Consider the following 14,183-nt stretch of genomic DNA (forward strand, 5'->3'; position numbering starts at 1 on the left):
CACCCAAAGGAGGACCGCTGTTGATGCATGGAACCACATCGATTTTTTGTGCAGAAACTATATTTTGAATGGCCTTGATGACACTCTCTATAGTGTCTATTCATCAGTCAAGACGGCCAAGGAACTCTGGGATTCCTTGGAAAAGAAATACAAAACTGAAGATGCCGGTATAAAGAAGTTCGTGGTTGGCAAATTTCTGGACTTCAAAATGATAGACTCAAAAACTGTAATGAGTCAAGTGCAAGATATACAAATCATCTTGCATGACTTATTGGCCGAAGGGATGGAAATCAATGAACCATTCCAAGTCGCGTCTATCATTGAGAAGTTACCTCCTATGTGGAAAGACTTCAAAAACTACCTGAAGCACAAACGTAAGGAGTTAAAACTTGAAGATCTTATAGTGCGACTTCGCATTGAGGAGGACAACAGGAATACTGAGGCCAAGTCAAGTAAAAAGATGATGGAAATCGAGCCCAAAGCAAATCTGGCGGAGTCTAGTACGAGTCAAAAGAGGAAGCGCCCCCATGATGAAAAGCAAAAGGGAAAAGCAAAGAAATTCCAAGGAAGTTGCTACAACTGTGGCAAACCGAATCATATGGCAAGGGACTGCCGACTTCCAAAGAAAAATAACAAAAATCATAAACCAAGGCAAGTGAACATGGTTCAAGAAAGGTATGTACCTTTAGCACTTTCTGATATTGATCTTAGTGTTGTTATATGTGAGACCAACATGGTGGATGATCCAAGAGGATGGTGGATCGATACCGACTCTACGAGTCACGTGTGTGCCGAGAAAGACATGTATTCCACCTATGCCACCGTTGGGGATCGAAAGTTGTTCATGGGAAACTCCGCAACGTCTGAAGTTGTGGGAGTGGGAAATGTGGTGTTGAAGATGACCTCGGGTAAAGAGGTGACGCTCAAAAATGTGCTGCATGTGCCAGACATTCGGAAGAACTTAGTTTCTGGTTCACTCTTGAGCAAGGCTGGATTTAGAATGGTATTTGAATCTGATAAATTTGTGTTAACTAAATCTGGTGTATTTGTTAGGAAAGGGTACCAAGATAGTGGTCTCTTTAAGTTAAATGTAATGAATGTTTCCCGCCTTGAGGCAAAGAATAAAGTTATTGGTTCTGCTTACTTGACTGAAAGTTATGATATATGGCATGAACGATTAGGACATGTTAACTTCAACACGTTGCAAAGACTTGCAAATTTAAATGTAATACCTATGTTTAAAAGAAATCCACAAAACAAGTGTGAGATATGTGTTGAAGCGAAAATGGTTAAAGCTCCATTTCATAATGTCACGAGAAGTACTACGCCACTTGAATTAATACATACTGATGTATGTGATTTAAAAATGGTACAAACACGAGGTGGAAATAAGTACTTTATAACATTCATTGATGATTGCACCAGATTTTGTTATGTATATTTATTGAAAAGCAAAGATGAAGCGATCAACGCTTTCAAGAAATATAAAACTGAGATTGAAAATCAACGAAGTTCAAAAATTAAAATAATTCGAAGTGATCGAGGTGGAGAGTATGTGGCTCCTTTTGAAGAATTTTGCTCAACTTCGGGTATCATTCATCAAACGACAGCCCCTTACTCACCTCAATCTAATGGTTTTTGCAGAACGCAAAAATCGAACATTAAAGGAAATGATGAACGCGTTGTTAATAAATTTTGGCTTACCTCAAAATATGTGGGGTGAAGCGATTCTCTCAGCAACTCACATTCTAAACCGGATTCCAATCAAAGGAAAAGATGAAACACCATATGAACAATGGAAAGGTCGTAAACCTTCTTACCAATACCTCAAAGTGTGGGGGTGTTTGGCGAAAGTAGAAGTACCTAAGCCAAAACAAATAAAATTGGGCCTAAAACGGTTGACTGTATATTTATTGGTTATGCATACAATAGTAGTGCATATCGATTTTTAGTACATAAGTCAACGAATCCTGATATACATGAAGGCACAATTATGGAGTCAAGGAATGCTGTATTCTTTGAAAATATCTTTCCATGTAAAGACAAGAAAGAAATAAGTTCGAACAAGCGAACTCATGAAAACACAATTGAAACTCCACAAAACAACGTGGAACCACGACGCAGCAAGCGTGCAAGAGTTGAAAAATCGTTTGGTCCTGATTTTCTAACATACATGTTAGATAATGAACCAAGAACTCTTCAAGAGGCTTTATCAAATCCTGAGGCTCCTTTTTGGAAGGAAGCCATACAAAATGAAATAGATTCCATAATGCATAATCATACATAGGAGTTGGTTGATCTCCCTCCGGGATGTAAACCTTTAGGATCCAAGTGGATTCTTAAAAGAAAATACAAAGAAGATGGATCTATAGATAAATATAAAGCTCGACTCGTGGTTCAAGGTTTTAGACAAAAAGAGGGATATGATTTCTTCGATACCTACTCTCCGATTTCTAGAATAACATCCATTCGTGTTCTCATAGCTATTGCAGCATTGCATGATCTTGAGATTCATCAAATGGATGTTAAAACTGCGTTTTTGAACGGAGAATTGGATGAAGAAATATATATATAAAACAACCAGAAGGGTTTGTTGTACCCGGAAAAGAACAAAAGGTGTGTAAACTTGTCAAGTCATTGTATGGACTTAAACAAGCACCTAACAGTGGCATCAAAAGTTTGACACTGCAATGTTGTCAAATGGTTTCACAATAAATGAATGTGATAAATGTGTCTACATTAAAGGTACTACAAATGCATATGTAATTGTTTGTCTTTATGTAGATGGCATATTAATCATGGGTAGCAACCATGAATTGATTGTGAAAACCAAGAAAATGTTGAGACAATATTTTGATATGAAGGATTTGGGATTGTGTGATATAATTCTAGGGATTAAAGTCTCTAGACATCCTGCTGGAATTATGTTATCCCAAACTCATTATGTATAAAAGGTTCTTGAACGATTTAATGCCACAAATCATCCTATAGCTAGAACACCTATGGAATTGGGTACACATTTAGCCAAAAATAGAGGAGAACCTGTTTCACAAGTGGAATATGCAAGGGTGATAGGAAGTTTAATGTATTTAACTAACTGTACCCGTCCTGATCTTGCATATATCGTAAATAAGCTAAGTCGATTCACAAGTAATCCAAGTAAGGATCATTGGAAAGCACTAATGAGAGTGCTTGGATATTTGAAATACACTTTGAGTTATGGAATAGTGTATACAAAATATCTTGCGGTCCTAGAAGGATATTGTGATGCAAATTGGATTTCTGACACAAAAGACTCCAAGTCTACGAGTGGATATGTGTTCACTATCGGTGGAGGAGCGGTGTCATAGAGATCCTCTAAACAAACTTGTATAGCTCGGTCAACTATGGAGTCCGAGTTTATTGCTCTAGATAAAGCTGGAGAAGAAGCCGAGTGGCTTCGAAACTTTCTCGAAGATATTCCATGTTGGAATAAACCGGTGTCTTCCATTACGATTTATTGTGACAGTCAGTCAGCAATAGGAAGAGCATAAAGTAGTATGTACAATGGTAAATCTCGACATATTCGTCGAAAACATAATATCATAAGACAATTGATCTCGAACGGGGTTATTTCGGTTGACTATGTGAAGTCAAAGGAAAACCTTGCGGATCCGCTTACAAAAAGTATAAATAGAGATCAAATGTACAAACTACTTGGAGGAATGGGTTTAAAATCCACAAAATAAAATGTTTGTAGCGGTAACCCAACCTTGAGAATTGGAGATCCCAAAACCTTGGTTCAATGGGACAACTAAGTTATAAATATTAGTTTGAGTACTTGGAAAAATTACTTACTCATTCCTGGAACATCCAAGTTGAAATAACCTGCAAAATGTGGTGAGGTTAAGTTTTTCTTTTAATGATTCCTATACCTATGAGGTGGAGTAACGCAGGATACTCTTGATAGGAGATCACCTATATAAGTGCAAAGTATTGGCCGCTTTGATTGCAATACTTATGAATCTAAGATATGGTCCAGGGCCAAAATGGACACAACGTGAGAACAAAATATGTAAGAGTATTGTTATGTAAGTACTATTGTCTTGGTTTACACAAACGGTTGACTAGTTCAAAACATCGTGTCACTATGCAACTAGTAAATCCGATAGTATTTTACTACGGTAGGTTCAAAGCCACAAGCTACCTATCCTAATGTAACAATAACTCAAAATGATTTTCTAGTGAGAATGCTACTATACGTGAAATTCATTCATGTGGGGGATTGTTGGAAATATTGAATGAATTGTGATTGGGCTTGAAAGGGAATGAAATGATTGACCCAAATAGGCTTTGAAGCCTTGTAAAGCTTTGTCCAAATTATTGAAAAATTCAAAAATTTGGTGAAATAAATTGGAGGGAAATGGAGAAATGGTTGTCCCACATTGGAACAACTCAAATTTGTTGTTCACCTTAAATAACCCATGTTTGGTTTATGGGATTGGGCCCTTAGGGCACCTGATGTTTTGTAAAGGGGCAAGACGCTAATCGATGCAACAAACACACGCGCGCGCGGCCGGCTCGGCGAGGCGTGGTGTGGTCTTCTGATCCGATTATTCTTTTTGAATAAAATTTAGACACAGAAACATCTGATAACGTAGATTTCTGATTTCTGATTTCTCAAAATCTCTCCCTCACTTTCTCAAAAGAAAATTTAAAGCATATTTTCGTTCGTTGAAGTTCGTGATATTTGCAGTGCTGCTATATCACGATCGAAAGTCGTTGTATCTTAGAGACGATTGCCGCTAACGTTTAGCACTTGGAACGGCCAATTTCGTCTTGCGGATAGAGAGTTTCTCTCGCCTCGACTGTGTTGATCATTTTCGTTGATGTTGATTGCTTCCGACATTGAAGTTTTCAGAATTCAGAATACAACTTACTAACAGTCTCTAGGTGAGAAAATTGAAGGAATTTGGATGCTAAGAATTGGAAGACTTTCACTAGATTGATGGTCCATTGTAGAGACTGTAGAAATTGAAGTGTTTTCACTAGTTTGATGACCTCTCTTCTTAAAAAAAAAAAGAAGACATCGATGTCTTTTTTTAACAGCAGTTTGATGCTCTATTTTAAAATAATTCAATTTATATCCCTAAACAAATAATAACATAAAAATCAAGCAAGTAACAATAAATTTATCACCCGTATCCCTGAACTTTTTTTTTTTTTCAAAAAAAAAAAATCATCATAGAGTATAAGTTTACATTATGTGTTGATAAAAAAATAATCTTATTGTTTAGATTTTATGATAATGTATTGAACTGTTCATTTTTTATCTACAAAAAAAAATAGATCGAGTATGAACTTTAGGTACCCTAAGTGTGCACAACTTCATTTTTTGAAAATTTTTAAAAGTGAAAAACCCAAGACGTAAATTTATCAATACATATGGAGTCTAACATTTTCTAAGTGAATCCCTCGTATGTGTCGATTAATTTTTACACGTACTATTTATACAAATAGGTTGAAATGATGTGAATATTTGGCCGAACAAGATGGAATAATAAAAAAAAGGGAAATTAGATTAATGTATGTAGTGAATAAACGTACAAATGAAAGGACGTTATAAATTTCCCTATTGAGATTTTGTCATCTCGGCAATTTCTTGAAGAGGAAGACAAAAATTTCACAAAACAAATCTAAAATTTTTTTGAAGAGAGGCATAATTTTTTATTTTTTTTTTGCGTGTGTTAAATAATTGTGTGTGAAGAATCTAGATTGTAACATTCTTTAATGTTAGAACTACGAGTGTTATACGATCATTTAAAAATTCAAAATTACAAACAAAGAAAAATAAATATCTTTTTACAATATCTTAGTCATAAATAAGATATATTTACGTATATAATTTTTTTTATCATCTTAAAGTAATCTTTATTTTAAAATATTCAATCTTATCCTTGTCGATAGTTTCCTTAGCTTAATTACTATAACAAAAACTCAAATGTTTATATATTGAGATGAGATGAGATTAATCTAAGGAAACAGGCTTAGAAACAGAAAAATCTCCTGCAGGTAGATTTTATTCCGATGCAGGGCTCCGCCGCCGCCGCCGCACCTTCTCATAATTCCGACTACATTGTCCGCCCCAATTACTTCAACGCCAACTTACGCAAAAACTTAGAAATTCTGGTAATATTAATCGCCTGTGCCACTGTGGTAGTATCCGCGATCGTCGTCACGTCGTTGATGGATAGATGGACACATCAGTGGCCCTATTTCACGGTAGATTCCTTCTCCCTCTCGAATTTCACCTTCATCGCCAACGGATCCCGCCTGTTCATGGACTCCGAAGTCCGGCTCAAGGTGAAAAATCCCAACGTGAATTATTCTTTGAGCTACGAAAACACCGTGGCCTCCGTGTATTACAATTACGAGTTTCTTTCCCAAAGAGGGATCCCCCGATTCTCTCACGAGGCCGGGAACAAGACATCGCTGGTGATCAAGTTTGCTGCAGATGGGAATATTGTGGATCAATGGGTGGCAGATGGGATCCAAGGGGAGATTGGGAGGAGTGGGAACGTGAGATTCAACTTGTGGTTCATTTCTCGGATAGTGTGGGGTCATCATTCGTCGGAAGACGGTACTTACAGGGTTCTTTGCCGGGATTTGGTCGTCCGGGTTCCGAGCGACGGAAGCTCCGGCGGGCTAGCCAATGAACCGGATTATTGTGTGATTGAGAGAGAAAGCTATTTCATTGAATTCAATTGGGTTTAATTTGGTGCATGCATCAACTTTACTATGTAATTGGAAGCGAGATTTTTGTGTAGGTGAACTTTTTGACACGATTGACTGATCATCTCGTTTAAAAACGAATATTTTGGATCATTTAGTACCTTTTTTCTTCTTCTTTTTTTCTTTCTTTTTTTCAGATAAGACGATGATCGAAATATACTTGACTACATTTGTAAAAATTAAATAAATAATATAATTATACCTTCGTCTATACAATAATAATAATCAGGATGAGACACACATGCACTTGCTACATATATGACATAACATATAGATATTATATATGACATAAACTTAGGGCATCCACAATAGTAAAAAGCTTCGGACAGCTTTTTCGTGCTTCTCACTCCGCCACATCAACGCCACCTCAAAAGCAAACGAGTAATGCTTGCTACATGTACAACCAAATTTGTACAATAATTTTTACACCACAAAAAATTCAATACAAAATTTTAATTTATCAAATCTCACAATACATTGAATGCAAAATCTCACGATATCATATCAAAATCTCACAAGATAATAGCAAAATATCACGACATAATTGTTGTAAATATCGTTGTACGATATATTGATTGTACATCTAGCATTATTCAAAACATAAACCCTCATTCAATTTTTCACTATAACAAAAAAAACTCAATTAACTCTTTTATGGACCCCGCACTCTTCAAATATCTCAAATATCAATTTATTTTATATATTTATATATACATAATTTATATAAATAGTTTATTTTATAAATATTTAATAATTTTATTTCATAACAAATGAATATAATTTTAATTCAATTTCAAAATCTTTGTAACGTTAAATAAATATTTTTATTTTTATAAAACAACTACAAATTTATTTTTTACATTTAATTATTACAAATAAGTCATATTATTCAAAATATGATAGTGAAAATATTCAACGAATCAACATTAATAATAATAATAATTATTATTAAATTATGTATAAATATATATATATATATATATATATATATATACATATAACGGTAATATACTATATATTATTAAATAATATATTAAAATTAATTTTTTTAAAAAAAGTAAAGTGCAAATGGCGCTCCGAACAGTCAGAGCGCCCTTTGCACTGAGGATGCCCTTAACACATTTATATTTTTAAAGTATTTTCTTATAAATGATCTTAAATATTAAAGACTAAAAATCTCAAATATTATAATTTTTTAAAAATCCTGTATATGATATTTAAATAGGTTTTTTAAAAAAAATTAATATTTTTTTATGTTAAATAAGAAGTATTCATTTGAAAATTCAAAAGTGTAGATAACGATAAAAAAAAATATTTGGTTAGATGTGATGGTTTTAGATAAATAAAAAAATTGACGGTAATAGGTTTTTGTGAGATTTTTTTATTAAATTACGATGAAATGTTTTTGTATTTTTATAATTAATTTTTTTGTACTTTAATCTATAATAATTATCATATCTTATCTGCCTTTTAATTTTTTGTAATTAGTAAATATTAGGGAAAACTGCAAATTTGGTCATGTATGTTTTCACATTGCAATTTTGATTTTTTATTTTTCATATTTTAGTTTTAGTCCTGCATATTCTGATTTTTGGCAATTTCGGTTTTTTTTATTCGAAAATGCTGACGTTGCACGTCAGCTCCACATCAGCACTGAATTGGTGTCACGCCGGAAAATGGACTAAAATTGCCAAAAAAATTAAAGATAGCGGACTAAAACTGAAATCTAAAAATATAAAGGAATGAAATCACAAAGTGACAAATATACAGGACCAAAAAAACAATTTTTCCTAAATATTATTTTGTTCAAAAACGTGTGCATGCCGCGACACAAAGTAGATGGTCAAAATATGCCTGAACTACTGAGATATTTATTGTTGCCAATGAAATGCAAAAAGAGATCACTTCAATACTTTTTGAGGAGTGGATAATGGATTCTAAATAAAAAAAAACCACTCCAGAGTGAGTAACCAAAAGGTACTGGTGCTAATAGTCGTTCATGTCAGCAACACGGTGTCTTATACAAGGATTAAATAGCTGAAAATAAGAATCCACAAGCATGTTTCAATGGCAAGCAAAAACCTAACAGGACCAAAAGAAAAATAACATTAAAAGCCTTACATGGAACTAAGCTAAGATTCATAAAAGAAGAAGTTACAATTAAGTCGCCACAATATTTAATTTAATGGGCCTAATATGGGCACTAATTAATATAAAGAAATTTAGATGGATCACTATTTCAAGGGGCCAACATATATGATGGAGAGCAGCAATTGTAGAGTTAGTGGCCAGAGAGTCATGTTTGCTTTCCTATTGACGTCCATATTTTTTTGCTGTTGGAATGGGAGGGAAATTTCTGTAGCAACCCTTGCGAGTTGGAGCTTGAGCTAGGGGCAAGAAGATCTTCTTCTCTGTTTTATTTATTGTTGTATTGCAGTCTTGCAATTACGATTGAGGTTTCATTATATAAAATCTAATATAAATTCTTCTCTTGTCGATTTATTCTTTGTGGGTCGTATCAATGCGAGGATATACGTAGCTGGGATTTGAAATGAAATCAAACCAACTTGATTTTTCATCCAAAAGGAGTGGATTTGGGTTGTGGATATCATCCCGAATCCCTCCTTCCAACCAAATGCACCTTTAGATCATTACAGAACATGGTTGGCAACCAGAATCAGGGGCTACCAATAATGTGACAAATGATTTAGCCAATAATATGGTTAAGTAATCAATAATAGGGATATTGCACAATTTTCCATTCTCTCTGTTTTTCTAACTCCTCACAGCCTACGCACTGTTTCTAAGATGCATTCCTCGATTCAAGACGCCAATGGAATGATGAGCAAAGAGAATATCATAGAATCACTGTGCAAAACTAAAACATCCTGGACAAATCTTGTTAGAGTTTAAAAAGGGTAGACTGTGATTATCATTAGGAGTTAAAAGTTGGAGTCATGCACCCACAAACAAAATTGATATCATCACAGGCCAATTTTTGACTTGACTATGAACTCTCCTTGAAACTTATTGATCAAGCTGATAGGTATATCATGTTAAGCCTATCTTTCTTTCCAGTGTATCAAATTTGTCAAGTTTAACAGATAATGAAATTATAGGCAATTGTCAATCGATGACTGAGTAGTATTGAGATAATAAATACAAAGAAATTCTAATGAAAAAACTAAAAGATATCATGATGTTATACAACAGATAGCATGGTGTAACCTCAACATAACGATCACCAACCTCATATTTTCCTTGATCTTTTCATGTCTTCTTTCAAAGCTATAAAAATTAAAGATGCATTACGTCATATCAAATCAGATAATATCATCACACATAAGAGAAGATTTACAGCACCTACCTACCTTACTTGGCTAAAAAACAACCTATGGTGGCACTGACAAACACGATACCGACACCGATCATTATTCCTGAAATGGGTAATTATATAAAAATAACCTCTGAGTTTTTCATTCGACTTCAAATATTTAAAATAACCAGGTGAAGCCAATATCATTTTCAAGTTTTATTATTAAACAATAATACTTGTATTGCTAAACAAATAATTGGCCATAAATTCCATAGCTGACCTGCGACAGCACCATTTACTTCTTTCCTCCTCCTGAGCAAACAAACAAACAACCCGTCAAAAAAAAAAAAAAAGAGCATATAATAAATCAATAAATGTTGAAAAAAATAAACCACCACCGTGCACGCTCACTGAGGAGAAGACTCATCCTTTCGTGTGGTCGTGCGAGTAAAATCCTCCGACGGAGAATCCTACGAGAAGAAGAGCGAGTTTTGGAGGACGAGACGCCTGCGATCATGGTGGTGGCTGGCTGGCTTGGGGGAAAAGCAACTCGAGGGATGAGTTTTTATTAAGGCTTTGAGCTGGGCCGGGCCGAACCCGGCCCAGATGAATCGATGATAGATTTTTATATACCAAAAAAATGTTTATATATCGAAAAAAAATTCGGTACGATATCCCGAAAAAGCGGTATTTTGGTTCGGTATCCAGCTTTCATCAAAATTCTCTCTCTATATATAATATATAAGTACTATATACATATATAGTGTGTATATATTAAAATTTTCAGCTGTTCAACCAATGATGTCCAACTCATCCCCGACAACTAAAACTCGGTAGTGGGTTTTAGTGATACAAAATTTTTTTTAAAAAACAACTAAAACCCGGTAGCGGATTTTAGTGGTCGGGGACGAGTTGGGCAGGAATGGTTGCGCTGCTGAAAATTACTCATATATATATATATATATATATATATATACATTTTCGAGGATAGTATTTTATATTTTCCGTTTCGTGTAAGTTACACAAATGCCTCTTTTCTACAATACATCCGTTTGTTATTATTATTTTCAATAACATGGTGCAAAGGTGATTTTTGAATTATGGGACATAAATGACTATTGGAATTATTAAATTTGAAGATACTAATAAAGAATAATTAAATGGAATAAAAAAAAAAGGGGAACTACGATTAATGTAGTGAATACTGAATAAACGTTGGCTTATTTTGGTTTAGGTCATGTAAGTTGGTTTGTTTTTTTATTTTCGTCATGTATGTTATTATATTTTGGAATTTAGAAGTTGATCTCTAATTATTTTTGTAATAAATATTTTTTATTCTTTCATGTTTTATCTGCTTATTGGTTTGAGATAATTACAACTAACTAATAAAAAAATATTTTTTACGCTTACACTTTTTTTAATCTAAATAATTTAATAAAATCTAAAATATGTTAGTTTAATGTATTAAATGTAACATACTTTTGTTCTTTTAAAAAGTAACAAACAAACATTTATTTATATCGTTCTCAATTGTAACTTCGATTTTTTTATTTATTTGGCACTAAGTGTTCGCCCACTTAGCACCTATTAATGATCATATAAATAAGTTTCAACCTAAATTAACAAAATTAGCTAAAACACTAAAAATATATTTTAAACATACTTTTGTTCTTTTAAAAAGTAACACTCTAATATATATTTTTATCGTTCTCAACTATGGTTGACTTTTTTTGTTTCGCTTTTTTCGAAAGCAGAGCTTTTTAGGTATGTTTCACTTTTATCACGCTTAATCGCCGCTTAAGTGTGCTTTTTAGAACACTACAAATAAGCAAAATTTTGCTGCTCCCTCCAGTTTCGGCGACGGAGGAAAAATACAAAAAAAAAAAACGAAGTTATTGTACCTTTTAGAACATAATTATTATTTTAAAAAATAATTAGAAGGTCAACATCTAAATTTTAAACCTAATTTATTTAATTATAAAATCATAAAAAATATTTATTATAAAAGCTTAAGCGGTGAAGTTGAAAAGTCAACTTATAAATTTTAAATTTAATTTATTATTTTAAAATAAAAAACATAGGCGCTTATTATAACTTAACCGAGCTTAATTTGGTCAAAACCGTATCTTTTACATTACCAAAATAAAAAAAACAAGTCAACTAATAGGACTAAATCCAAAATAAAAACAAAGTTACAAGATCTTTTCCAAAACAAGCCAATATACAGGACCAAAACCAAAATGAAGCCAATATACAGGACTAAAATTCTAATTTTCCCAAAATTTCCCTAACTCCTCTAAAATTTTCTTGAAGAGAGAGACATAATTTTTATTTTTTTTGCATGTAATAATTAATTGTGTGTGAAAATTCTAGATTATAACATTTTTTTAATGTTAGAACTACGAGTGTTATATGAACATTTAAAAATTCAAAAATTACAGACAAAGAAAAATAAATATCTTTTTACAATATCTTAGTCATAAATAAGATATATTTACATATTTTAATCATATCTTAAAGTAATCTTTATTTTTAAATATTCAATCTTATCTTTGTAGATAGTTTCCTTAGGATGCGTTTACAATGCGTATTGGAAGTATATAGCAGCTGCGAGTTTCCTATCACCAAAAATTCCAATTTAAAAAGTTAATTGAGAAAAAATTCATACTCCCACGTGTTTGATTATGATTTAGTCTGTGTTAGAAAACAAAATGATCATGCACTCCCTTACTCATAAAAATTTTCTCACTTCCTAGTCTCACATATCATTTCCGAGGTTTTAAATAAAAAAAAAAAGGTACAAATCATTGAAAATCTAGTATAAATATATGGATTTCCAATACCAACTATGTGACGATCCGGTTCTTAATCTCTCAAATCACATAATAATCTATGAAACATAAATTAAGGCCAAGCATCAAAACCAAAACCAAAACCAAAAGATTTTTTTTTTTTTATAATTAATGACCTGCGCGCGCGCGGGGTCACCCCTCGCGCGTGCGCAGCTCAATGGGGCAGGAGCCCCATGGCCTGGCCTGCGCGCACGCGAGCAAGGCTTGCCCGTGCGCAGGCCAAGCGAGCAGCAAAAATAAGATCCCTGCCCATCTGCTGTCAAAACTCACCAAGTCCTACTTAGCCATTCTACCAATTCACTCATGCATTCAACATGGTATAAAAGTCATGATCAAGACAACAACATATACATTAACATCTCATTACAAGAGTAAAACATCTAATTTAAATGTGATTACAAGATCAAGTATAATTCCATACTCAAGTAGTAAACACTCTAGACTTAAACTCAAGTCTATCAAGTGTACAACTCCAACTCTAACATAGGATCAACTTATATTGTAAAGTAGACAAGATTCAAGTCTAACAACTATATAACATAACTCTTGATCTTATCAAACAAGTGACAACAACTCAACATCTATACCGGATCATCACGCTAATCCCTAATTCTCTGTTCTTCAAGTTCGCTTCTGCCCTGTTCCACTCTCGCCTATTGCCATGACACATACAACACAACAATAGCCGGATAACTCCGGTGAGAAACATATTTTCCCAGTAAAAGCAACTAACATGCATATCAAATTCTATATATCAAACTCATGATATAAAATAAAATACAATGCATGCTTTAAAATAGGGTTCGCTAAAGAATTCTATCATTTCATCGGTTGGGATCCCGAGAAGAAGATATCGTAACTAAACCACCGACTCTTCCGATCGAGGTGGGGCTACTTATCTTGCTTCTTTAGACTTTGAAGCCACTATATATTCAATTCAGACGCTAGGCTAAGTCAACCACTCAGGCCATACATATATAATCCCTCAAATCATCTAATTGAATGTTTCCGTTCATTTCAAAATCAAGGAATTGGTTTCTCAATATGAATGCAACATATAACATCAATATAGCATCCATTAATATCATAAACTCATTCCACAAGTCATATAAAAGCAAGTAATCAATTAAGTATGTGATTTAGGGAACTCGATACAAACCATCTCGAGTTTTAATCTCATTCAAATAGTAGTCCACTTTTACCTTTCAAATGTGATGTTTAAGGTGTCTTCTAGCTGTTCAAAT

At 33.5% G+C, this 14,183-nt stretch overlaps 1 long non-coding RNA gene across 1 annotated transcript; it reads right to left on the bottom strand.

Annotated features, from left to right (window-relative positions):
* Positions 1-9,546: 9,546 nt before the first annotated feature.
* On the bottom strand, positions 9,547-10,648 carry LOC140867728 (uncharacterized). The gene is made up of 4 exons (XR_012145248.1): positions 10,486-10,648; positions 10,368-10,399; positions 10,143-10,208; positions 9,547-10,059 (listed from the first exon to the last, which is right to left on the bottom strand). It is a non-coding gene; the product is annotated as an uncharacterized lncRNA (long non-coding RNA).
* Between the last annotated feature and the right edge of the window lie 3,535 nt (positions 10,649-14,183).

This window comes from Henckelia pumila, chromosome 4 (assembly GCF_033568475.1).
Source record: "Henckelia pumila isolate YLH828 chromosome 4, ASM3356847v2, whole genome shotgun sequence".
In the NCBI taxonomy this organism is placed as follows: Eukaryota; Viridiplantae; Streptophyta; class Magnoliopsida; order Lamiales; family Gesneriaceae; genus Henckelia; species Henckelia pumila.